The sequence below is a fragment of the Phalacrocorax carbo genome, chromosome Z (assembly GCF_963921805.1).
Source record: "Phalacrocorax carbo chromosome Z, bPhaCar2.1, whole genome shotgun sequence".
Taxonomy (NCBI): domain Eukaryota; kingdom Metazoa; phylum Chordata; class Aves; order Suliformes; family Phalacrocoracidae; genus Phalacrocorax; species Phalacrocorax carbo.
Genome location: NC_087548.1, coordinates 65,328,542 through 65,353,318, shown reverse-complemented (window position 1 = coordinate 65,353,318; position 24,777 = coordinate 65,328,542). Strand labels below are relative to the sequence as shown.

Sequence of the window (24,777 nt, the reverse complement as noted above, 5' to 3'; positions counted from 1 at the left end):
TCTAAGTTCCAGAAGTTAAAAGAAATATTAGATCTGTTAGATGATTTAGACTTCATTGTCGTCTTAGTGCTTCACAGAGCATTTTTAGATGTCCTGGTATCTCCACAAGGGAGTCAGAGTAGGTCTGTACAGATACTTTTCTCTCTTACATGGGAAGGTGAAGAGGAAGAAGAGAATTTGATAGATGCCAATGATTCTGTAATGTCAGAAAAATGCTATACAAGGCCATTGTGGTTTTTTGGTTCTAATGAAGCAGCATTTATTAGTGGAAGAAATAGACCTGATAATTTAAGCCAAAGATCGCTGTTATTGGAAATGCTTTTTTTTTTTTTGCTAACTTGTGCGTTTGTCAGCCGTGATAAATAATTTTCTTCCCTGCAGTCAGTTTTCCCGTTGACAGACTTTAAGTCAGTGATATGAAACTGAGCACTTGGCACGCAAGGGGAACGTGAAGAGTATAAAGTAAGAAACAGATTTTTGCAGTGCACATGAAGGCAGCCAAGGCAGAGACTGGAGAAAGGTAAAACCAAAGTGAAAAACTGTCTGAATGTATACCTAACAATCTGTTAAAGCTGTTTCCTTTTTTGTGTGTTTAATCTGCTTTGGGCTGTAGGCGGATTAGACAGAGACATATAGCTCCAGTGATCTCTAATTGTTGTGCAATTGCTCAAAACCCTTCTGATTCACAGTCATGAAATCCTAGTGGAAAGGGCCATGTAAGATTTCTCTGAGAAAAAAAATCACTTTTGATGTATTCCTGAGAGGGCTTCAGCAGTAGGAAAAAGAAGCAGCAGCATGATTACCTACATCAATTTGCCATCTGAAAGACCAAAAGTTGACACATTCTGTCGGTAAACCATAACTGCAAAGCATCTGTTGCCCAGTTCTAACCCGAGATCTGATTTGTGGTTTTGATGAGGAAGTTGTAGTTTCAGAAAGATAGGGGGTAGCAGAGCATTCAAACATCCATCACAATAAAGATCTATTTGAATTCCATTGAATCTTCGAGAGGCAGTGGTGGCAAAACTTTGTTAATAATATAGCACTACCAATGGAATCCTTTCATCAGGGGGATTAATGCTTAGCTACAGCTGGTGGTGTTTTCTGTCCATATAGGATCAAGTTGTGATACTTGTAAAATCTTGTCAACGAAGATAGTGTCAAGCATATGTACGTTCTTTACTTCCTAGGAGCAAGATCACGCCAGGCTTTAAAACGCAACTTGAGGGAAGATGTAATAGATCTATCCCTTTTTTTATTACTGTAACGCACATTTTAATTGGTCTTTGACCTTTTTAATGCCTGATGTAATTAATTCTAGATGTAATTGATAATTAGTCATCATTTCGATGGCATTTATGAAGTTATCTTGGAATTTCCGTATATGATATCATTTTTATGTTAGGTGACTGGTGAGTCCTGAAGAAGCTGAAGATGATGATTCTGTGTGGTTTTCATCTACAGCAGTGACTACATTAAGTTAGTATTGCAGGAGCAGTTTTAGAAAGCTGTCTTTTTACTAATAGGTATTTATTTTTAGAGTAACTGGAAATTTTAAATGACGGTTCTTCAGACGATTACAATTTGAAATTATCCATTGGAAAATACCACCAAATATCCACCCACCTACAGGTTTTAACTTTCACAGTCTTTATAAAGACTGTTGTCTGTGCTCCTAATTCACATGAGCTCATTCTTCTCAGCCTTAGCTGTCTTTCAAGTTTCTTTGTGAATTTTTTATGTGGAGGAATTTCAAGGATTGCTTTTGTGGAGGCTGAATATATGTAAATCTTAGTAGTTCTTGTAACGATTATCTTTGAATTCACAAGAAATAGGAAAGAAATCAATGGGACTTTATACTGCAGCTTAGTGACCTAATTGTGTTTCTTACTCAATAGGCCACTGACAACAAAGTTCAAATAGCATTTTGTAGAGTATTCTGGAAAGGGATTTTGATGACGAAGCAGAAGTGTCGTCATTCCCTTTGAAAGTGGCATTGTATTTTTAATAGTAAATGAAAGGAGAAGTGTATGTAGTCTGTTAAACTATTTATTTGTAGATGTCCTGATGTAGATGTAGAACTTGTAGGTGGAACACCGATACTCTCTTTCTGGGAACAGTTTTTTTTTATTATTATTATTTCAACCTATAGATCATGTTATAAACATTTCAAATTTCAAAACCCAACAAATACTGTGTGGCTGTTCATTTTTTTTTTTTTTGGGGGGGGGGGGGGGGTTGTTTTTTGTTTTTTTCTTTTTTTTTAATAAAGTATTAGGGACATAATAGTAATCCTTGGATACTTTTAGGCATTGAAATAGCACAGGACAGAAAGAACATACCATGAGAAAGGAGCACCATCTCCATTTCTGGTTTTAGACAAAATATATTTCCTCTCATTCCTCCTCTGCTGGTGCAGTGAGAGCTCCACCTCCTGTCCAAAACAACCTTCATCTCTAAAAACATATAAATGGGAAATTTGAGAAGATGCTTTTGGATGTTGAAGCTGCCACCAGTGTAGCTAGGGTAAGTAATTTATAAGAAATGACAGCCAAACCTCCACTGCATCTACCATTTAGTATATTACTTAGTTGTGTGTCACCATGATTGTGGGTCCCAGTTAAGACCAAGACCCCTTGGTGGCAGTTGTTGAATTGGGTACTTGGTACACAGAGTTTCAAAAATCACTCTGAAAGGGGTTGCCTAGTGTCGGTAATAGTTGTTTGCCTGATTAGATCCTGTGAAAAGTAATGTCTACCCAAAACAGTATTGTTGTTGTTTGAATACTTATTTCTTTAATATAGAGCAAATGTTATAAAACTGATGTGAAAGTCTTTTCTCCTACTAGTCTACCTTGAAAACTGTGAGAGAGGAATTACCGATCTTCATTATTTTTATTTTTTATATTCCTTGTCTCCTCCTGTAATTGATTCACTTTTAAAAAATGGATTCCCTTTTTATACCAGGGCAGAAGGTATTCATGTGCTGCAGTATCTCCAAATTGGAAAATAATGGAATCTAAAGCTTTCCTATCATCTTTTACATAAAGACTAACAAAGAATCTTGATTATGTGGTGAAACAATCAATTGTTCAGCAGCAAGTTTGTATTGATTACAGTGAACTGCTTTTATGAAAGGCGACCATATGTACTTCAGCTAACTGCCTTTACTCTGGTCTTGCGCAGGGTTCCGTTTCTTTGCATATAGATTCCATTCCTTTTTCTTTACTTAGTAATCAAGCTTTTTACAGGAATAGGACTCCCTGGTCATGCATCTTCCTTACAGTCAAGCTGTGATGGTAATTACAATCTAACTTTGTTGTTCTTTTGAGATGTGGAAACAAAAGTGTCATAATTTTGATCATAAATTAATGGACTAATAGATTTATAGTAATGTCAGGGAATGTTATAAAAATATTTACTTTGAAAGATGTGAAGAAATGGATATTCAGGAAAAAATGCAAAACAAATTTGGAATTGAATGCTATGCCATTCTAGAATCAGAAATATATTAGCCTATTGTTTTTCTGATTTATTCAAAATTCTAGGAATAATTATGTCCCACAATGACATACTCTACATGACACTCTGAAACACTCCATTCTTAAAAACAAGTAAGAGAGTATTTAAGAGCTACGTTTTAATTAAGATCCATTCACCATCTAAAAGCCAGAGACCTAGCTTCTGTTTTTACATTGCAGTGAGTGAGCGTAAAAAGTCAGTAAATACTGAAAACATCTATTTTTGGTATTGGATAGAAAATGTCAGAGGCCTTTCCTTTTGCTGAGCACTCAGAATATGGATGTGTGATTGGTAGGAGTACAATTGTTGCACTATTTCCTCTGCATGTTTTAAAAATTCCTGTTTGACACAGAGATTACAAAGCTCAAGTAGATTCTGAAGGACGGCTGAGTATGGTTTTTTTTTGTAATTTTATTTCCTTTCCATATTTCTCTGTATCAAAATCCGTTCCTTTGGAGTTTTGGTTTTACCTTCCCTTGGCAGAAATGTTACTATGTCAGACTTACAGATTCTGCCATCAATTCTTAGTGCCAGTTAGGAGGAGGGAAAGAATATTTTTAGATGTTTTAAAACAACTTGGTAAGAATTTATTAGGAGTGTTATTGAGGATAGTAATTGTCTCCTCTGAAGTCAGGCAATCTTTTTGTTGGCCTGAATTAGTAGGAGAATATACTCTTACATTCAACACTTTCAGCTAAGAACTCCTTTAACATCTTCTCTTTACCTTTCAGTGCCTACTTTCTACTATATATTTACCTGAGACATAAACACAAGGAAAAAGCGTTAATGGGAATCAAAAACAGTTTTAAGGTACTTGGTAGAATAATTTTTCTCTGTGTGCATTTAGTCTTCATATTTGAATTTTTTCTTTACTACTAGATGGTTTGTATCTATTTGCAGCTTCAAGAAACCTCTAATCATAGTTTTAAGGCTGAAAAAACCTGGCGCCATTTGGTTTGTAATACAGAACTGTAAATTAAAAGGCTGATCTTTTGCCCAGACCATGGGAGAAGGAAGGCGAACATTCTGTAAACTAAGACAACTAGAAGTTAGTTCCTTAAACCATGAAAGCCACTGTGTTTTCTTTTGCCCTTTTTTTTTAATGTGAATATTATGAATGTCATTGTTCGTTTTAAATTCAGTGGCTAACAAAACTTTTCTAACTGCATAGGTGTTTAAATAATACATTTTGCAAACTGATACAGAAAATGCAGTTACTTTAGTTTTAAAGTGTACTTGGTGTCTGGGAAGGAACTGCAACATGCTGCACATTCAAAACTATTTTTTGCTACTGGCCAACTAAACTATCAAAAATTGCTGATTTGAAAGGAGGTAGAAACCTGCTTAAAGTAATCACAGATATAACTGTTATCTCTTTAAGGGCTAAGAACTTAATGCCTCATTTCTCAAATGAGTTTTTACAATAACAAGATAGCTGTATCACAGTCCTAAGTGAAAAGCTCATGAACTTGCTTGCATGGTTATTTCCAACCTCTACTCTTCTAACAAGCTCCCAAAGTTGTTGTTGCTTATAAAAGTGGAAAATGGACTTGATAAGAATGTTTAGCCTGCAGGGCTGTGTTTTATTTATCATATCACAAAAGAACAATGTTTTGTTGCATCATGGTCAAAATAGAAGCGACCTTGCTTGTTCATGAGTGCTCAAAGCCTAGAGATAAGAGGCAAAATAATAGAGTACAATAGAAAGAGTGTAGTGTAATTATTTGTGGCTTGTCAAGTGAAGCCCTCTCAGGCCCCAAGTGATTCAAATCGGGGAACTCTGCACAATTCTGTACACTAACTGTAGCCAGCATCAGAGAAATCTCACCCAGCTTCTTCGACAGTACTGAAATTGCATCAGTTTGTCATGCACTGAGCATGCCAGCTTCACACAATATCATTTGCTTGCAAATGGGCCTGGCCCCAATGCCCTGAGACACATTCTTCGGTATCTGACTCTTGGCCTGTGATTTGTCATGTCTCTAGTGCTATCGGTGTAAAGTAATTTTAATAGATTCTGATGGTTTGCTTGTGGAAGGTAAAGAATGCACTACAGATTGTGTCAGGTAGCTTTCTGTGGCATGTAGCATGGTAGAGGCCCTCATGATGGTGATAGCCAAACAAAGAGTATGAAGAAATGAGAACCCTATTTTTGAGTGGTATTTAATGCTCCCCTTCTTGACACCCTGCTGTGAGCATCCTTGCTAGCTCAGCAGGTTCAAGAACGTAGCAGCTAACAAAGCAGTGTTATTTGTGCTTAAGAGTTGTTTATAGACGGAACATATACCCAAAAATCAGTGGTTTTGTTTCTCCCTGTGCAAAAGGAAAAGTAAGACATGTAAAAATGTTAGTTAATTTCCAGGGACTAAACGGTATATATTTTTTTTCTTGGTGTTTAACTTTGTATTAATTTTTTGGCATTTTAGTACTCTAAATACTTTTAGAGTTTTTTAGCAAATATGTTCTTTAATACTGTAAAAAAAAAAAAGGCTTGTACTATTTATACTGAAATGTATCTTGTATAAAATCACATAAATATGGTCTAGAATATAGATACCTGAAAAATTTCTTCATAGATCTCGATTGCTGTAGTTATTTGACAATTATTGCATTACTAAATCTTTGGAATAGTTTTCTTATGTTATGAAGTAAGTATGTGGCTTTTTTTTTTACTCTTCATTTGACACTACTGAAATGAGATTATTTTGCCATTGACAACTCTGATCTTTGCATCATTTTTTTCAGCCGACTTCCTTAATTGATTACTACTTTGGTGTTGGAGCCTGCAGCATAGCTATAGAGAATTCTGCTGACACCAATCGATTAATGTGAAGGTGTTAATGTTAGTGATTTCATCTAAGAAACATTCAAAACCATGTCAGTTATCTGTTCTTAAAAACTGCCAGATCATTGAATCGTGTTATTTTGAACATGCTAGTTTGGATTAACAAGGATTTCTCTGGAGAGCCAAAAAAAAAAAAAAAAATCCAGAAAAAAACCAACCCAAAAACTTAGTGAATCCTGTGGGAAGAGCAGATTTTTATTCAACTATTGTACATTAGTACATCAGACATGCACATGCTGTAAGATTTAACAGACTGTTTTAAAATATGTTCTTATTAATATTTATGATATCTCTGAGGAATTTATAAAAATGCTTGAGCACAAGCCATTTCTTTTTAGTTTTACCTAGGGAATTTCTGACAGCAGTGTGACTCTGAGCACCCCGCTAGCAAGTCTGTGCAAGTCTACCACTTTCTTTCCCACTGTAGCTTCCACATTTGCTTACCAGTTTTGCATAGCTAGGCAAAATTTTAAGATGAGCCTGTGTTTTTTCCTTTTCTGTTCTAAATATATTCACAAAAATACTGTTGTTCCTCAGATAAATTCTGTTAGGATCAGAACTCACTGTTCAGTGTTGTGCATAAAAAGAAAGAAGGAAAGTTTCTTTTTACGCCTGATGTAGACCAACCAACTTTTGAAAGTTTGCTTTGCTTTTACTACTTGGTGGAGGGTTTTTTTGTAGGTTGACTTCTTGAAACAATGTAGATTTTTGTGATGTGCTTGCTTATGTGTATGTATTTGTGCATTAGTAAAACAGCTCTGCCTTACCTCCTAGTTAAAAAATGTGATTGGTCGTGGAAAGTACAAGTTAGTTGAATCCAGTAAACATGCTGTTAAGAGAAGGTTTGTTTGTACTGAAAGCAGTCTAAATCAGTTGCCAATAAGCAAACATAAAAGCCAAAAAAGTACTGTGGTCAGTGTAATCTCCTTATATTCGGATAGGGACAGAACAGAGATGTGTATGCTCACGCATGTGTTTGTACATATGTGAGTGCAGGTAGGCAGAAGCACATGCTCCCTTGTCAACAGTGGAAGGATTTATTGGCTTGTATTGCAGAGGGTCTGTTTTAGATCCTGTATGAACTGATGTTTTGATGACCTGGATGATAGAATAGGAGTGTCCTTATTTAAATTTGCCATCGGCACCCAGTTGGAAGTGACTGTGAACATGCTGGAGAACAAGACTAGAATTAAAAATAATTTTGGTGAATTAGAAAGATTATTTTAGAAAGGAGAATGCTGTGCTAATTCAATAGGAATTGGCACTGAGTGCTGTATTTATTGAAAATAATCAGTAGCATGGAGTAAGATCAAATAGATTAGGTAACAGATATTGCTGAAAGAATCTGGGGCTTATTGTGCATTGCAGGATGGCTGTATCATTGGTGTCATTCAGTTGCAGAAAAGGCAAATGCCTGCTGGGGTTTTGAAAAATGAATGTAGAAGAGAGGTCAGTGATGAGTGTATACTGAGGATGGAGTACCATGTCCAATTTCAGGTACTGCATTCTGAAAAATGTGAGTGTATGGGAAAGAGTGTCCACAGGAGGATGCAGTGTAGGAGGAAATATGTGTTACACTGCTTTCTGGATCTCTGATCAGTGTGAAGAACGAAATACACTAGGGCTGTTTAGATTTAAAATAATGCTGAGCAGGAGCTTCGTAACAATCCCCAGTAATATAAAATGCTGCTGAAAAAAGAAAGGAGGCTGTCTGTGGATTAGAGATGCTGTGGTCCCACACTGTGAAATTTCTTGTCCTACGCTCTAGGAGTGAGAAAGCCTAATTGTGAAATGGTGCTGAATAGTAAAGATACTACAGCACCAGAACACCTTTCAGGAGTAGGGTATGGAAACTTCATCTGTACAAGGCTTAGATGTTTCTTTCGAGAGGAAGATGTATATTTAGTTCTGCCTGGAGGCAGAAGGGCAAGCCAGATAACTCCCAGTAATACAGAGCCAGAATAGACCTGAGGTCTTTTTTTACTGGGAAGTAATATGCAGAAAACCCATGTAGGCAAATTGTGTGGACGTTATGAAGCCCAGCTGGCCATCTCCCAGCAAAGTCTTCCTGAAACTTCTTTTTGTGAGCTGCCCTTGACACTCAGCAATTGTCCTTTGCATTATTTCAAAAATTTTACCTATATCCATCCCCATACCTGTTATCACTTATAAATTCTGTGGCTTTCTAAAACTCTTGAGAGTTCACCCAAAATAGCTCTGTTCTCTTCTTCTGGGAACTGTAGGAACATCCCATAATGGAACAGTTGATGAAACAATTATGAGCTTCTCCATCTGTGTCTCTGCATGCAGGAGGAGAAACGTGATTTGTTAGTTTGCTCAAGAGAGCCTTTTGCAAGGTCTTTCTGGGAGGTAATAATTCTTTACTGCTCCCAGCTTTAAATTCTGAGGTGACAGCAGTGCTTGGAGTGGACTTGACACATCAGATTTTGTTTGTCTTTAATTAAACATTGCTAATATTATTCAGTAAAGCATTTGTGTTCAGTATGTATCTTGTTTAGTACTTCAGGATTGGACCACCTGTATCTGTTTTCATAACTGTAAATGTACATAGCAATGAGGAGGTGCAGAACATGACGGTCAACATCCCCCTCTATAAGCTAGTCAAGAAACTGCAGAAATACAGTGCTCCTCTTACCTCAGTACACCTCTTCCTATGTATAATATCTGTCATAAAATTAAAGCTTTCTAATTGTTTAAATTGCTAGATGGGTGGCTTATTGAGGGGTGGCTAGATTGGTGGTTAGCTTTTAAGCAGAAAGCAGCACAGGGACAGGGTGACAGCAGTTCTGATCAGAGCTCTGAGTCCCAACGCCAGTCCAACCCTTTGTCCTCACCGGTCTGTTAAAAAAGTACACAGGCACATTTTATAGGAGGGAAAAGCCATGCAGGAGCAGTTCCAGAGTGAACACCTGGGGAGCACAGTCATGTTCCACCTCAATCCTGTCTCATCTGAACAGGCATGAAGGTATAATGTACAAGTCTGGAAAGTTAGAAGGGTCTTCAAGTTTGGTAATGGCAGAGATAACAGAAGAAAGACTACGTCGTTTGTGCCACTTCTGAATATCTTTCAGGAGCTGATCAAAAAATTGTATTTTTCAAAAGAGTATTTCAGGGTGATTTGTAGGGCAACCATTGTTGCCATGTTACATACCTGTATCTGCAGAACTGTAGTTATCACCTAATCTTGCATTTGGTTGATTAATTAGTAAAGCATGTATTTTTAACTTTGTGGGATGTGCTGCTGCTTGTCAGTGTGTGCTTCCGTGCTCAAAGATCACTGTCATCTCCTTTCCTGATGTTTCTTGCATGTTCACTGGTAATGCATACCTTTTCTCTGCCCTGATGCAGGAGGCATTATGTGATAACTCTCAGTAAAGTTCTTCTGTGCTTGTTCCTGAGTGCTTTCCTGTTGGGTGCTGATGTGCTCCGTTGTGTGGCAGACTGTGTGTGTACTTTGCCAGAAGTCGCAGATAGAGCAAGGCAATACAGTAGTGCTCTGACACTTGATACTTAAGTCCTCTCTTGTTCATCTCGGCCAGAGACATCCACAGATAGTCTAGCTTCACTAAATTCTTGATGTATGTAATAAATTTATTGCTCATGATGTAGCTTTTTGCCCTTAATACCAAGGAAATGATCAAAGAATCTTCTGCAGCTCCTGCAAGAATAATATCTTAAAACAGAAGGCTTGGTGCAAAATATTGGGTGTACAGCAGTGTGGTGATTTGCCTCTGTCCTGAACACTAAATATAAACGTCTTGTATTTATTTCACTGCAGTCCTTGGTGTTAGCAGGATGTTTGATGCTAACTGATTTAAAAATCCCTGGTATGCAAGAATCATGGTCACTAACGAGGAATATGATTACAGTGAAAAAATTTTATTCCTTATGGCTCAGGATCACAATTTTTGTATTTCTTAAGGTAGCAGGGTGAGGCTGTGGTGAACAGCATGATAAGTAGGCAACATGAGTCAACATTTACTTGGTCCCCAGTTACAAACCTATTTTTACCTCCTGCATTACAACATTTCTTTCAGTGTGTAGATAGTAAAACATGATTCCATTTACAAATCATGAGCAGACTTGTGGAAGACCATTGGGGACTAATTTGTCATACCCCAGGGAAGGCAAGTTAGTAGCCAGGTAACCTGTCTGATGGCTGACATAAATTGACTGTCAGCCTTTTGGAGGCCTCAATGCTGGATCACCCAAGCACAGGAGATGGAAGATTTGACTTTGATTACTGACTAATATCTAGGCCCAATGGGTGGTTTTAACCCAAGAGCTCAGTGTATGCACAGACTGCCCAGCTGCTGGCAGGGGCAGGAGAACCAAGGAACCATGAGAACATACTCTGAGAAGAAGCTGAGTGTGGAAATCCCTAAATTAACCAAATATGCTTTTACACCCATGCAGTCACAGCATAGCTTTGCACTGCTATACAGAGATCAGGTCTTTGAAACTCATACAGACAAAAAGCAGCAGTTTGATCAGGGCAGCCTACTAATGTAGTACTATGTCTGGTACTGAAGCTAGCTTGGCAATAGCTTTGGCATTGTGTTACTTTCTACTACAGACAGGGAATCCGGGTTTCCAATAGACTTAGGGCCCTTCTCTTGGTATAGACAGCTTGGAAATGTAAAAAGTTCCCCTTTGTAGGAGCATAGATTGGATTGGGTTGGAAGGCAAAGCAAGCTGAAAACAAAACAGTAAGTTGGTAATGAACTTCCTTAAAGAAAAAGACAGCCACTCTTTTTCTGCCTTTTCTTTCCAGGCAGAGAGAATACGCAGCAGCAGGCTGAATCCCAGAGGAACTGGATTCTGTTCTGCTGAAGATAAGGAACCAGAAATCTGGAGATGTCAGGAAAGCGCGTCTTGGTAGCCATGCAGAGCCACTGCAGAGAGGAAGGAGAGTGTCTCATTTCACGCAGGAGGTCACCACCGTCACTGTTTCTAGCAAAGAAATTAGGACATCACCACACTTCTCAAAAACCCCTCCTTCAGCCCTGTTTCTCTGCAATGGCCCCTGACAGTCACAGTGCAGAAGACACCCCCTGTAACCCCCTGTCACGTTAATGTGCTGGTGGGGAGCCCGCATGTGAGCAATCTTCTGTCTGCCCCAAGCTCCATCATCCTTCCCTACTATTATCGCATCATTGCTGATAGTTCCTTGTTTCAGCTACTGCGAGCACATCATCACTTGTGGGAAACAGAATAGTAAAAGAGCAACTGTGTGAAGTAGTACTCCTGTGATCACAGAATAGTTTAGGCTGCAAGGGAACTTCAAAGAACACCTAGTCCCACTGCCCCTGCAATGAGCAGGGACATCTTCAACTAGATCAGGTTGCTGATGAGGTCCAACCTGACCTTCAGCCCTTCCAGGGATGGGGCATCCACAAGTTCTCTGGTCAACCTGTTCCGGTGCCTCATCACCCTTATCATAAAAAAAACTTGTTCATTATGTCCAATCTAAATCTCCCTTCTTTTAGTTTAAAACCCATGGCCCGCGTCCTGTTACTACAGGCCTTGGTAAAAAGTCTCTCTCTGTCTTCCTCATAGGTCTCTTTTAGATATTGAAAGGCCACAACAAGGTCTCCCCGCAGCCTTCTCTTGTTCTGGACAACCCCAATTCTCGCAGCCTTTCTTCATAGGAGAGGTGCTCCAGCCCTCAGGTCATTTTTGTGGCCTCCTCTGGACCCGCTCCAACAGCTCCGTGTCCTTCCAGTGCTGAGGGCTCCAGAGCTGGATGCAGCACCCCAGGTGGGGTCTCACCAGAGCGGAGTAGAGGGGCAGGAGTACCTCCCTCGACCTGCTGGCCACGCTGCTTTTGATGCAGCCCAGGGAGCAGTTGGCTTTGTGGACTGTGAGTGTACACTGCCGGCTCATGTCCAGCTTTTCGTTCACCAGTACGCCCAAGTCCTTCTCCGCAGAGCTGCTCTCAATCCCTTCACCCCCAGCCTGTATTGATACCGGGGGTTGCCCCGACCCAGTTGCAGGACCCTGCACTTGGTCTTGTTGAACCTCATGAGGTTCACACAGGCCCACTTCCCAAGCCTGTCAAGGTCTCTCTGGGTGACATCCTGTCCTTTTGGAGTGTCAGCCGCACCGCTCAGCTTGATGTTTGGTTCACTTCTGTGTATAGATGGCACTTACGAGACCTGGGATCAAACACGAAGACAACCAACCATCCAGCCAATTCTAGAATGCTTGCTCACTGAATAGTGCCTAGATCTTGAGTAATAAGTTATTAATTACCTCTTAAGGCATTAAGGTGAAAAGGATGGATGAAGTTGTACATGGATGGCGTTGTTTCTTGAATTCCCTAACTTTGGAGTGCTTGACTTTTAACCTCAGTGTTCTTTTGTTGTATTTTACGTTATATAATAATGTCTAAATTTATACTTTTACAGTGAATGTTGTAGTACTGTGTATTTCAGTGGAAACAATAGCAAAGTTCACTGTATAGTTTTGGAAAAAAAAAAGCATATTTACAGGCTTCATAAATGTTTAATAGCATGTCTTTTTTTTTTTTTTTTTCATTTATTCTCCTTTGTGTAACATTGTAAATATTTAAATATGGCTCCCAAAAATAAAATCTCTATAAAATGTTGAGCTCCTGTTGAAGGCTCTAGGGGCTTGGTCTGCTGAGTTAGAACTGGTTGAATGCATTTTAAAAATATGTCTTGCCTGTAATTGTTCGCTTCAACAACTTTGACTAGTGGTCAGAAGTCAGAGGCAGGGCGCAGCCCAGCCTGCTGGTGACCGCTGAGAAGCTCCAAGGTCCAGGTCCTGCCTCTGGGTTCCAGCAACTCTTGAGCAGCTGGGACAAGGGATGACTTCTGTAAGGTCCCAGTATGAGCGCATACTGAGCAACACTGGTTTAGATGCAGTGGAAACCTGCGGTCACTGCATAATATTCCTTTTAATTTGCAGGGATTTTGAAGCAGGGACAGAAGGTTGGACTTCTATTGCTTAAGCCTTATAAGCAAAGGTTTCTTTCAGGAGTGGGAATTAACACTGCTTTATCTTACTATATTCTTGGAATTAATCCTGGCCAAAATGAAGTCAGAGGCAAGTGTTTGTTCTGTTTGGTCACTCTCCTTCACACTTTATATTATAATCATATGTGTGTTATTAAAAAACCCCAATGGTCAAAGAAATGCATTTAGAATTCACATTTAGCATAGGCTTTGCTGTTTTCTAGTTGTTGTCGATCCTAGAGGGGTACTCATTTCACACATAAGATTGTGTGTGTCTAATATATATATATATTTGTAAACAATAAGAGAGCATTCAGCTCTTCAGGTGAACAGCCATACTCATCTTCTATTAATCTGTGTGTACTCATATTAGTGTTAAGATCTTGAACTGATTCTCCTACATTAATTGTTTAAATTAATAAAACAGTGTATTAGGTGATAAAGTGTGTGTATTACAGAGCACATTATTGGTTACCTGGCTTATTAGTTAATTATGTATTAAAGCAGACAGTATTTAGACAGGTAATTAGATAATTCTGTGACCTTGCTTTTTATGTGTAAAAGAGTAGCAACCACAGTCTGATTCATGGGGGTTTATTGTCCTAATTGCTGTTCATGTTTAACTGAGAAAGTAGAGGAAGTATACATTTTTCTCATTTAAAACGTCTGGTAGACTGAAGTTTGTCTCTCCTGGGTGTTTATTAAGAAATTTTTTTTAAAAAAATGGATCTCTTCATAATAATGTGGCTCTCAGCTATGGATACTGGTTTATGGTAAGCATTCTTTACAAGCCATTCACTTGATTTTTTTGTTATTTATAATAACAAGAAGAATGAGTGTTTAAAAGTCCATAGAAGACAGTGGAGTAGTTTTGCCTCTACTGAGTTATTAGTATTAGTCATTCTGTAACTTGAATAGGGTATGCATGCTTTTTATCTGAGGAGTGTCCATGTAAGTTAGCTCACATTCACTCCTTGGGGTGATGGTTTTTGTCTGTTTGTATCTTTGCTGGGGTGCCTAGCAGACCAGTAGGGGTCACTCTATGCATTGAATTTAGGAAATATGTAATTAATTTTGTATGCTAGCACACTTGAAAATAATAAATCCTGGAGAAGAATTATACTCATTATTTATTATATTATTCTATTGTCTTTGAGTTGGGAGTATCTGTACAAAACTTATAGTAGTTAACATTTCACAAGCTAACTGCAAAACGTGGGTATGTCAGAGACTGGATGTCTAATGATACAGTTTCAGGAAGGTCTGACTTTGAGTGAGTCTTCACAGTTTGCTGAAAAACGGAGTGTAGTAAGTAAGTAGTTCTGGCTGGAGCTGTCATATTTCCATATTGTAACACAATAAAAGAGGCTGGAAAGTCTGGTGAGGCAGGTCAATGGGCCACATAAATGCTTCAGTAACGTTTCTTCCATTTTACTCAGAAAAACCCCAAACTTTAAGGCTGTTTTAACAAGTCTAGTGGAAAGATACCAAGCATGTTTTCCTGTCTAAAATCTGCATCCATTCAATGAAATACATGGCTGATGATATCCTGCTTTTCTAAGTTGGACAGTTAATCATGCAACTAGTTGAAAATCAATGTTGTCACTTCAAACCAATATATAAGATCCATCTATTTCTGGTTTTTCTGTAGTGGCAATGTCGTGAAATATCTCTTTCCTTCCTGCCCTCCCCTAAAATCTGTATCTTAGGATTTGAAATATTTTCTATATAAGGTTGAAGAAAGATGAAAGGACATAAGCATCTTAATCCTTTCATAAATGGGGCATTTATCCAGTTTTAAATTAAAGATGAAGACTGAGATTTGTTTTTTGTTATACTTTCATTACTGAGATTTCTTAATGAGGGATGCATTGTACATGATTAGATGGAACTAGCTATTCTGTTTATTTTCATATGCTTCTCATGATCTTTTCTTCCACACTTGCTGCAGTAGTTTCTATACATGTGTTATTCTGTGCCACAGTTGTGCATTCAGGAGCTTATGTATGGATCTTGAGATTTATTTTAAAATATTTTGAAGCCATTGAGAATTGTCAGTGTAAGCAGTTTGTGGAGAAAGCCCTGTTTTCCAGGAAAAAACACCCCAGTCTGGTGCCATAGCTGAGATCCAGACCTGACAGTTCAGTTTCTGATTCAGGCAAGTCACAGTGATCTGGTAGTTTGCATCAGAAAAGCATGGAGAACCATGTGGAGTCAGGTGAAACTAAGACAGAGAGTAAGAGCAGAGCGTATTTGTACTACCCAGTCTGTGCTTCAGAGGCTGTGTGTAAGGATAAAGTGATTAATTTCTGTAATACTGGTACAACAGCAGATGGGAGCAAAAAGAGGTAATAGCAGGATAGTAGGCAGCAGCATTGCTTGTTTTTTCTGTGCCTGCTGAGATTTGCTTAATTTGATTCATGAGCAGTATCTGAAAACTTGTGCTGATCACTTTTGCACACATTCCACTCTGACGAGAACCAAAGTTCTGCACAGGTGTATATCTTTCTCCCTTTTTTTAATGAATTGGTTGAAATTCTAGTTATATCAGTAATTTGTGCATTATAATAAAGAATACCTTTGTTTCTTCCTTTCCTTAACTGTTTCATCTTTACTAAGAGTTGTATAGCACAGGAGAGAGGGAATGGTAGAGAAACGAGCGGTGGAAAAAAACTACCAGTCTTTTCTTTGTATTCTTATTTTATAAAATTGATATTTTTGCTTGATTAAGTATTATAAAATGTAATATTTTACAGGACTATGATAGATTTTTGACTGGAATAGAATAACAAATTTACTAATTCTGTAACAAAAAGCTATGAGCATCTTGTCAGCAAATGTTACTTGAATTAACAAATTGGTTCCCCTTCAGTGTAAGTATTTTTAAGTGTAGCATGACAATACTTGTTTTTCCCTCTCCTAGTGTTTGTTCTCTGCATCTCCAATGAAGTCATTGTAGCCTAAAAGAATCACAGCTTTTCTTGATTCTCTCTGCCCCCAGGTATACTGGTTGTTCTGGTCACCTAAGCCTAAAATATTTTAACACCCTTATATGTAGCCTTTATTTCTTCAAAACTGATCTTTGAAACAAAAGTTTGCTCTGTTTTTCATTTGAAATACATTATTATATTCTGTTACTCTAATCAAAACTCCTGAAGATTGAACACCTGCATATTTCTACCTCTTCAGTTGATGAGTACGTAGCAAAATTCTGCAGTGGCTCAAGTTAATGGTGTGTTGCTAACATGGTAGCAACGGAGATTATTAGTTTCAGTTAGGCAAACTGATAGTTACCATAGCATGTACTACTTAATATGATCTACATATGATTTATTCTGATGGTTAATGATAAATGAGTAGTGATAACTGGGAAATTATAGTATGTTTTTTGAAAAAGACATATTTGGTTAGGGGAAATGATTGTTGTATTACTCAGTGTTACTTTTTGCAATTTTTCCTTAAAAAAAGCTATCCATTCCAAGGTAGATTGAAAAATAAGGCTTTCTGGGAGAGTTCAGGGGTTTCTTATGAATTAGGAATGTGACAAAATGTCAGCGTACTGAACTACACTTTCAAACAGGAACTTGGTGAATGAGATACCAGAGAAAAAAGCCTGAAAAACATACACTTGTCTCTCTTCAAAATATATGCAAAGGGTGGGTTTTGAAGTATGTTGACATGATCACCAAATCTCTGTGTTCAGACCAGATAAAGGCAACAGGTTCCAGGATCTGAGAAGAAAAAAATATTTTATCACTTTGTTGTCTGAAACAATGCTTCTGTGGTTTTAAATGAATGTCTGATTCTTTTTTTCTTTATATACTGCTTTTCTGTAACTACATTATAAATTTTTATTCTATTTAGGCTTTTTGTCCCTTAAATCACAGGTGTAGCAATTTAGCTTTATTAACCTCAATCTCATTTTCAGGTATACTTAACATTAAGAAAGAAAAAAGTTTACAAGCCCAAACAGTTAGTAATATATCTGTGAGCTCATAACAGTCGAGCCACCTAAACAGGGTGAAAAGACTTGTTGCAATGTACAGTGGTAAATATCATACTAGTTTTGGAAATTACTGCTTGTATACTGAACTTCGTGCAGAACAGAAGTTGGTCATTTTGCCAAGGAGCAGAGTAAGAAGACTGAAGCTGGAGGAGGGAGCAAAAAGTGACATGGAAGTGCACTGCAGGAGCTGTCATAGATCCTGTGTGTGGGACCCTTTTGAATGATGTGCCATCAATGCAAAGATGAGCCTCTGCTTAAAGGAGCCTTCTTATGTGATTTGTTTTCCAATGGAAAGATGCGGTTATGTGATGCAGGTTGTAGTGTCTCATGCTTTGGAATTCAAGATAGTGAGAGAGGACCATAAATTACTGCAAATTAGTAAACATTCTAAGTGTTTGTGACTGCATGCGTTTTTCTTAGTCTTTCAGGATTGCTTTTAAAAATGTTAGGTTCATGGTTTATTGTAAACCTTTTATAAGACAACAGCCTATGGCACTAAAATCTACACTTCTCCACTAACAAAGAAAGATGCCTCTGATGCATAATGAATCCAAATATTAGTTTTTCTTTTGACTTTGACTTTAACTCCATTGAGTTTAACTAGGAAAACAGAAAAGTCATTGCTTCAGCCTAGTGTGCCTGTCTAGAAAGAAGTGATGATACTGCTACAGGCATGCTTTGAGCAATGGCTTGGGCATTTACCCAGTTCATATATCCCTGTCATAAAGAGTCAGTTTCTGTTCTTTTGAAGACAGATGCAGCGATGTAGGCTTTCTGTGAATTATTCACAGGGAAGAAAAAGTCTTCTGTCCCTTCTAAAACAGAAAGAAATACCTGTGATGTATGTTTTCCTGTAATGAAATAAAGGAATATTAAAATAATGCCCTAAATATGGACAAGTCCTTTAGATTATTGCATGCTGCGGTTGGGATCTGCTTGAAGAAAAAGACAGAATCTAAAAGGAATTAAGTAGTAACATTATCAGATGTGAAAGTCATTCTATGTTATCTAAAGATTGAAGAAGCAAAGTGTGTTTATTATAATTTACTTTCAAATTCTGCATGTCCTCTGTGTATCCATATGTCAGCAGCCTGTCATACAGTCTCTGTTTCCAGTCCTCTTAGCTCCTATTCTATTACAGTGGAAATGTATGGCTTCTTGCTTTTCCGAAGAGAACTCACTCCAAGGTATGTCCAGCAAAATTTGGAAATGATTAATAATAACTAGTGTATCCTTGATTTTCAGGGTGACCCAAAATAGATTAAATTCACTGAATGGAGATGTTTCTTGTGCTTTGATGGATACTTTGCACTTCAAATAAAGCAAACAGTTCTAGACCCAGGGTTAATTTCAAAGTAGGTTCACTTGGGTTTTTTGATTTTTTTTCATAATTGGTTATGAATTGCTGCCATCATCAGTATCAGTGTCAAGGCTTTGAGCCCAGATATTTATGCATATCAGACAACTGAGATGAAGAGAATTTCCTGTTTTCTGTATAAGCACAAAGTACAAGAGCCAGACTTGGAAAGGACAAAATGTAATTTGTCTGCAACATCTTGTCTAAAGATACTCTTCCTGATAATTTTGAGTTCTTATGAATAAAAGCTTGTGTAGTACATTATTTTACAGCAGAAATGCAGAAGACTTCTTTGGGTTTGTTTTCTTTGTTAAAAAAGAAAAAAGTCAGTCCTAAAGTAAGTTTCTTAAATATACATAAAATAGCATCCTATTTATACTGCCGATTGTCTGGAGTACTTCCTCTTCCCTTCTCTCTAACTTGAAGATTACAGAGAGTTTGCTCTTCAGACATTTGGCATCAGATACATTGAATGTATGGCTGTTTTTTTATCTTTCATTTTCCCCTTAGATCTGTATATATTAAATATGTATGTTTTTGTGTATGTGCAAACAAATGCTGACTGCTAACCTTAGTATCTGAGCTGACACAGTTTTTGTTAGATGTGTACTGAGCTAGCTGTGGAAAAATGTTGAAGAAATATTTGAAAGCCATTTGGTAAGATTAAGTCTGTGGTTTCATTTTTCTGAACCATTGTAAATATTGGCTGAAATTTCCCATCACAAGTAATTAGTACACTTTGAAATGCTTCTTACATTTCAGTAAGATCAATTAATCTGCTTCTGAGAAAAAACAAAGGGAAAAAAGTGATTTGCCAGGGTTCATAAAATAGATTCAGTCTTCTAATTGTTGTGCTGCTTCTTTTTTTTTTTTTTTTTTTCCCTTTGGAGTAGAAGTTGGGAAGTTTTATTAGAGTGGGGTTTTATTAGAGTGGGAAAAGGAATTGCACTGTACCTGGAATGCAATCCAGACTTAGCCAGATAACCTATGAAAATCTCAGTTTACCCCAAGATTTTTCAGTCTGAAAGCAAAATTCTGCTAGACTTTTTGCAACAAGTGTGTTACAGGAACACCAAGAAATGAACAGGACCCTTCTAACAGTTATTCTTTTTGTCTGAAAGAAGTTTTGGTGATACAACTGAACTGAAAATAAGACTGCCGTCATCTTTTTTCCTTCGTTAATAAGTGGTATATAGGATAGTTCATGTTGTTTTTACTGAGAAATAGCAGAAGATGTGCTCTTCTTGTTTAAGGCATTATTCATGTCCATTTCTCTGTTATTTTTAAAGCTTGTATTTCTCTATTCACGTAGGACTTGGACTTAGTCAACTTCTGGTCTCATGCTGCTTGTCTAAGTCAAGGGATAGGAAATGCCTTCTCTGAGAACTGAGTATTTTATCTCTTTCCCCTTGAAATTGAACGAATTTTCTGAGTGTCTGAGGTGGCCAATAGTTTTGTTTTGAATCTGAAAATTGTTTTCAATTATGAGTAGTTAACTTGAATGTAAAGCTTAACTTAGAAAGGCTGAGCAACACCCATTGTGAAGAGCTGCTTTTGGACCATCAGCATCTTTTCCCCCTCTGGATTTTTTTTTCTTTGAAACAAAGACCTGCTTTCTCCTGTCTAGTCTAAGATATGACATTGAAAGCAAGTTCTTCTGAGGTCTATGCTGTGATCAGTGTACCCCCAGAAGTTTCATGATTTCAAGTCATTCGGGTACTTGTTGTAACATGCTGGCTTTTTTGAATCACTGCAGTTTACTTTGTGTTAAAACTGTTTTGAGTTTTCTAGTCAGACTGCTAATGCAGATACAGATTCTGTAAGGAACAGTTGTATATTGTAATTTTATCCTTACAGGTTACCCTGTGGAAAGTGAGTTTACACTGACCTGGTTTTCTACTCAAGATAACAAAAAGAAGAAAGTAGTAAAAGTAAGAAAATATTTTAGCTGCAGGACAGTTTATATGGAAAGCCTCTGCCCAAGAGCTCTTCAGCATTTAAATCAATACAGTTTGAAAGTCTCTCATGCAAGTTGATATAATAACCGCTGAAATACTAATGATCAGTTATTGCTTCCATTGGGGAACTGTACCAGTCCCAAGCATAAAAATGGTCATTTAAAATGTCTTTACTAAGCAGCACAGAATTCTACAGAACTAAATCTCAAGTAGAACTGGCTCCCTAAATGGTAATTCCATCTTTTTTTAAAAGGTCAGCTCAATTAGATTTTGGCAAGATTGAGTCTTCAGTGTCTCTTAGTATATTCATCAGGACACATTGGCTGATAGTTTGCAAGTGTTCGTGAGCAAAAGAGGTTAGTAATACATTGGTATCGGTACAGATGGGTTGTCCTCATCACCGCATAGACTAAACACTCATGAGAACTGTGCAATTCTTTAAGCACTAGTGGCATGATATAATGAAGTTGTATTCCATTAAGCACTTGTATACAAGGGAGCAAAATGTCATCACCTGAGTGTGGCTGCATTTCTGTGATACAACCTCATCTGTTCCGTCAACTAGTTTTGCTCTGATCAATAAGCAGTTTTCTGTGGCCTTTCACTACTGTCAGATGTCATTGAATGATGTAAATACACGTCAGAAACTAGAAACTTGACAGCTCACCTAGACTAAAGAGATAAGTGTGGGAGGGGGTGTTCTGCTGGGTTAGACAGAAATGACAGCTGATGTCTGCTGTGTATAAATGATTTGATATTGCTACAGACAAGATTTTTCATTTTCCATAAGGATACAACAAAATGACTGTGGCGTGTACAAGTCAAATCATTCAAAAAGACAGAAGAGCAAAAAAAGGCTTTTTATACTACAGGACAGCACTGAACACAGTTTTAAATGGCCCACTTACAAGTTACCTCGTATTTTATTCTTGTCTTTTGATACTAAATCTTGGGTCCTAGTTGCTGTTAAAATGAAGGAAGATTAAATAAATATTGAAAATGTTCTGGGCAGTGTACAATGGGTAAAATGTCTACTCATGCCAGCACTTTTTCAGTATTTCCGGGGTTTTGGTTGGGTGGGGCTTTTTTTCAGTTGAAGCTTTAAAAACCCCTTCAAAATTAACAGTACGGGAGTAAAGAAGAAAACAGTTATATTCCACTGTAGCTGAAACGTGCAGTATTTTTCTCGTTTGAGTTTTTTTCATTATACTGCATGATCCCAATGAGGATCAACTGCCGTAGGAGTTATTACAAGGAGGAGAGAGCTTAGTAGTATTCAGTATTTCATTTATAGATGCTGTATTATGAGTCTTACACCATGGAACAGTCTTTTGCTCCAATTCTACCGTAAGAAGTTTACAACAGTTTCCAGATCGCAGTTTTCTGGGAGGAAAGGAAGTTTCTGTAATAGATGGTTGGGGCTAGATAAATACTTAAGCTGTTTGAACAGGAGCATGATATTTGGCTTTTTGTCTTGAGGCTTGGTTTAATTCTTCCTGTGCAGCACAGACATCTTATCTTTATTTGCTACCACATAAGAATGAAAACATGGAAGTCATGATTTTGAAGAGAAAGTAAATACATTAGTAAAGTGAAATCTGTTTCTAAAAATCTGTGGGTTTAGTAACCTGAAGTAACACCTGCTGATGTATTAACAGAGGGATCTGTACTCTAGCCTACTTGCAATAGCAATCTCACTGACACCAGGTTGCCCTCCACCCTGCTCTCCTGGCCACTGGCAAAACTGCTGAGAAGACAGGGCTGTTATCTTTGTGTGATGGTTCATGCGTGTGTATACAGGTGTGTAATGAAGCTACCTATCTGTCATACCCAGTTGAGTCTTTGCTACCTTAATAATATTATCGCGCTTTAATGTTCTTATCCATTACACTGAAGTGTGAAGAAAACCTCGAGAGCCCTCAGATTCGGTACTTTGCTTCCACTGTGGCAGGCTTTGGGCATGTGTCATGTGGCCAGTGCTTATGTGCTGGAGATTTGGTGTTCACTGGTCACTTGCTGTAGTGCCTCTGTATGCCAGGATGTCTCAGCTGAAAAGCCCGGTCTTGGAGCAGGAGTCACGATTCTTGTTGACTTCTGGAGTCCTCAGTTTGGGCTCTAAGGTTACAGTGACCTCTGCATCTCTAAGGGGTTTTCTACAGGGCTTTCAAACAATAGTTGTCCTCAGCTGGAATACTTAGACCAAGTTTCTTGAGAGGGGCATGAATCTCGGTTAAGGTTAGCCAAGCAAGAACACTCTAAATTAACCACATTCCCTGTTTTCTCAGGCATCAGGTCTTATCTCTACCTTTCCAATATATTGTTAATTATTTGGTGTGATTTACCTTTGTGTTGTATACAAGGAATGGCTGGGTCCTCACTGGCCATTATACATTTGAAATGAATACAGTGGAAAGTAAAATTGGTGATGCTAAGTCATTAATTGCTGCTCTGCTAGCATACTTGAATTAACTTACTGCATATGATGAACAATTGTAATGAAAGGGAGGCTGCTGGAAAGCTCTGTGTAGGCTGATGTTTGTTTTAAATCACAAAAATATTTTGAGTTGATTTGTAATATAGTTTATGAACTCACTCAAAGCCAGATTGTTGCCTTGCAAATGAGATACAGTGTCACTCTTTCTGATACCCAGATTGACTAAAACTATTTTACAACAATGTTAGTATGTGTAGAGTAATTGTCACAAAATCAGAGTGGTGTCAAGTGTAGCTATTAGGTGGGCCTTAGCCTTACTGACTTCATTGTGGCCAGGATATTACCCTCTTTTTTGTGGGGGAGAAAGGGAGATGATCAACTTGTGAGGTGGAGAAAATCATTACACAGAAAATATTCTAGCTGCGGTCTTCTCAATATCTTGAGAATGGTTATTGATATTCTCTAGAAGCTAGCAAGAGGGCTCTGCTGCACCTTAGTGCTTTAGGATACTTCTTAGGTTTAGAACAATCTACTGCATATTTTATACCTATTAATTTTTTTCTTTTTTTTACAAAATCACTTTTATTTTACTTTGAATACTTGGTTGCTAGTACTGGCAAGTGAGGTTAGATATCTCATAGTCTCATATAACCCCTTCAAATATTATAATCTCCAGAATACCTTGAAGATCCCCAAACGATGAGGGTAAAATGCTGCTTCCCCATTGTTCACAATCCCACTCTAGATATGATATTATAAAAATTCTTTCTAGTGTTGTTTCTGCAACAGTTCTGAAGTACACCTGCAATCCTAAATACACTGCACAGTGATATAAAGATTAAAACTCATTTGTAATAATGGGGTTTTGTGGTCGCCCCAAACATATACTGTTCATAGCAATTTTCCATACCATTCTGGTTTTTCTCCCTGTGTATTGTATATATTAAAGTAAACACATAGTCAGGGGTTTTTTATTTACAGATTTTGCAGTGTTTCTGTCACTTCAACTTCTTGTTCCTTATTAAGACTTCAGAGATACAAACCAGTAGCTCAGTAATTGCTTTCTTGAATCTGCCTTTAATAATTACATTTAGTAAAGCTGTATCGAAAATTAGAAAGGCAGAGACTAATGGAAAACTAGATTTTTCACTGAATTAGAAAGCAAGACAATCCATATATTGACAACATTTCAAGTTGAAACAGATCAGGAAAACTGTTTTGGACTGTCTGTGCAAAGAGGCAAACACAGGCCTGATGTGCAGTGGCATCTGCATTTTATACAGGCAGAGAAACTATAAGAGATTTCATGTAAATAGGTGTCTTGAGAGGGAACAGTACAAATCTGATTTGGAAGCAAGTCACTTGAGGTTTTTTTTTTAGTCAGAGAACCTCTTTTTTCTTCGCATTAACAAAAAGTGTAGAAAGTACAACTTTTCACTGATTAAAATACCTTGAAATAGGAGGTGGGGGAAAGAGGAAACACATTTTAAGTTCTTCTTTTAGACTGGACCATGATCTGTGGAGGAATGTTTGTTGAGATTGTTATGACAGCACTGTGAGCCAGCTTATATGAAGGGTATAGAAGAGGGAACGTACTGGGTCATCGTTTAGTCATTGTTGGGACTTTTCACCAAAAATTTAAGGTATTTGAGTAC

General features: G+C 37.7%; 1 protein-coding gene across 3 annotated transcripts in view; it reads left to right on the top strand.

Annotated features, from left to right (window-relative positions):
* Window positions 1–24,777, top strand: part of SNX24 (sorting nexin 24) — a 91,007-nt gene that overhangs the window by 7,200 nt on the left and 59,030 nt on the right. The window lies entirely within an intron of this gene.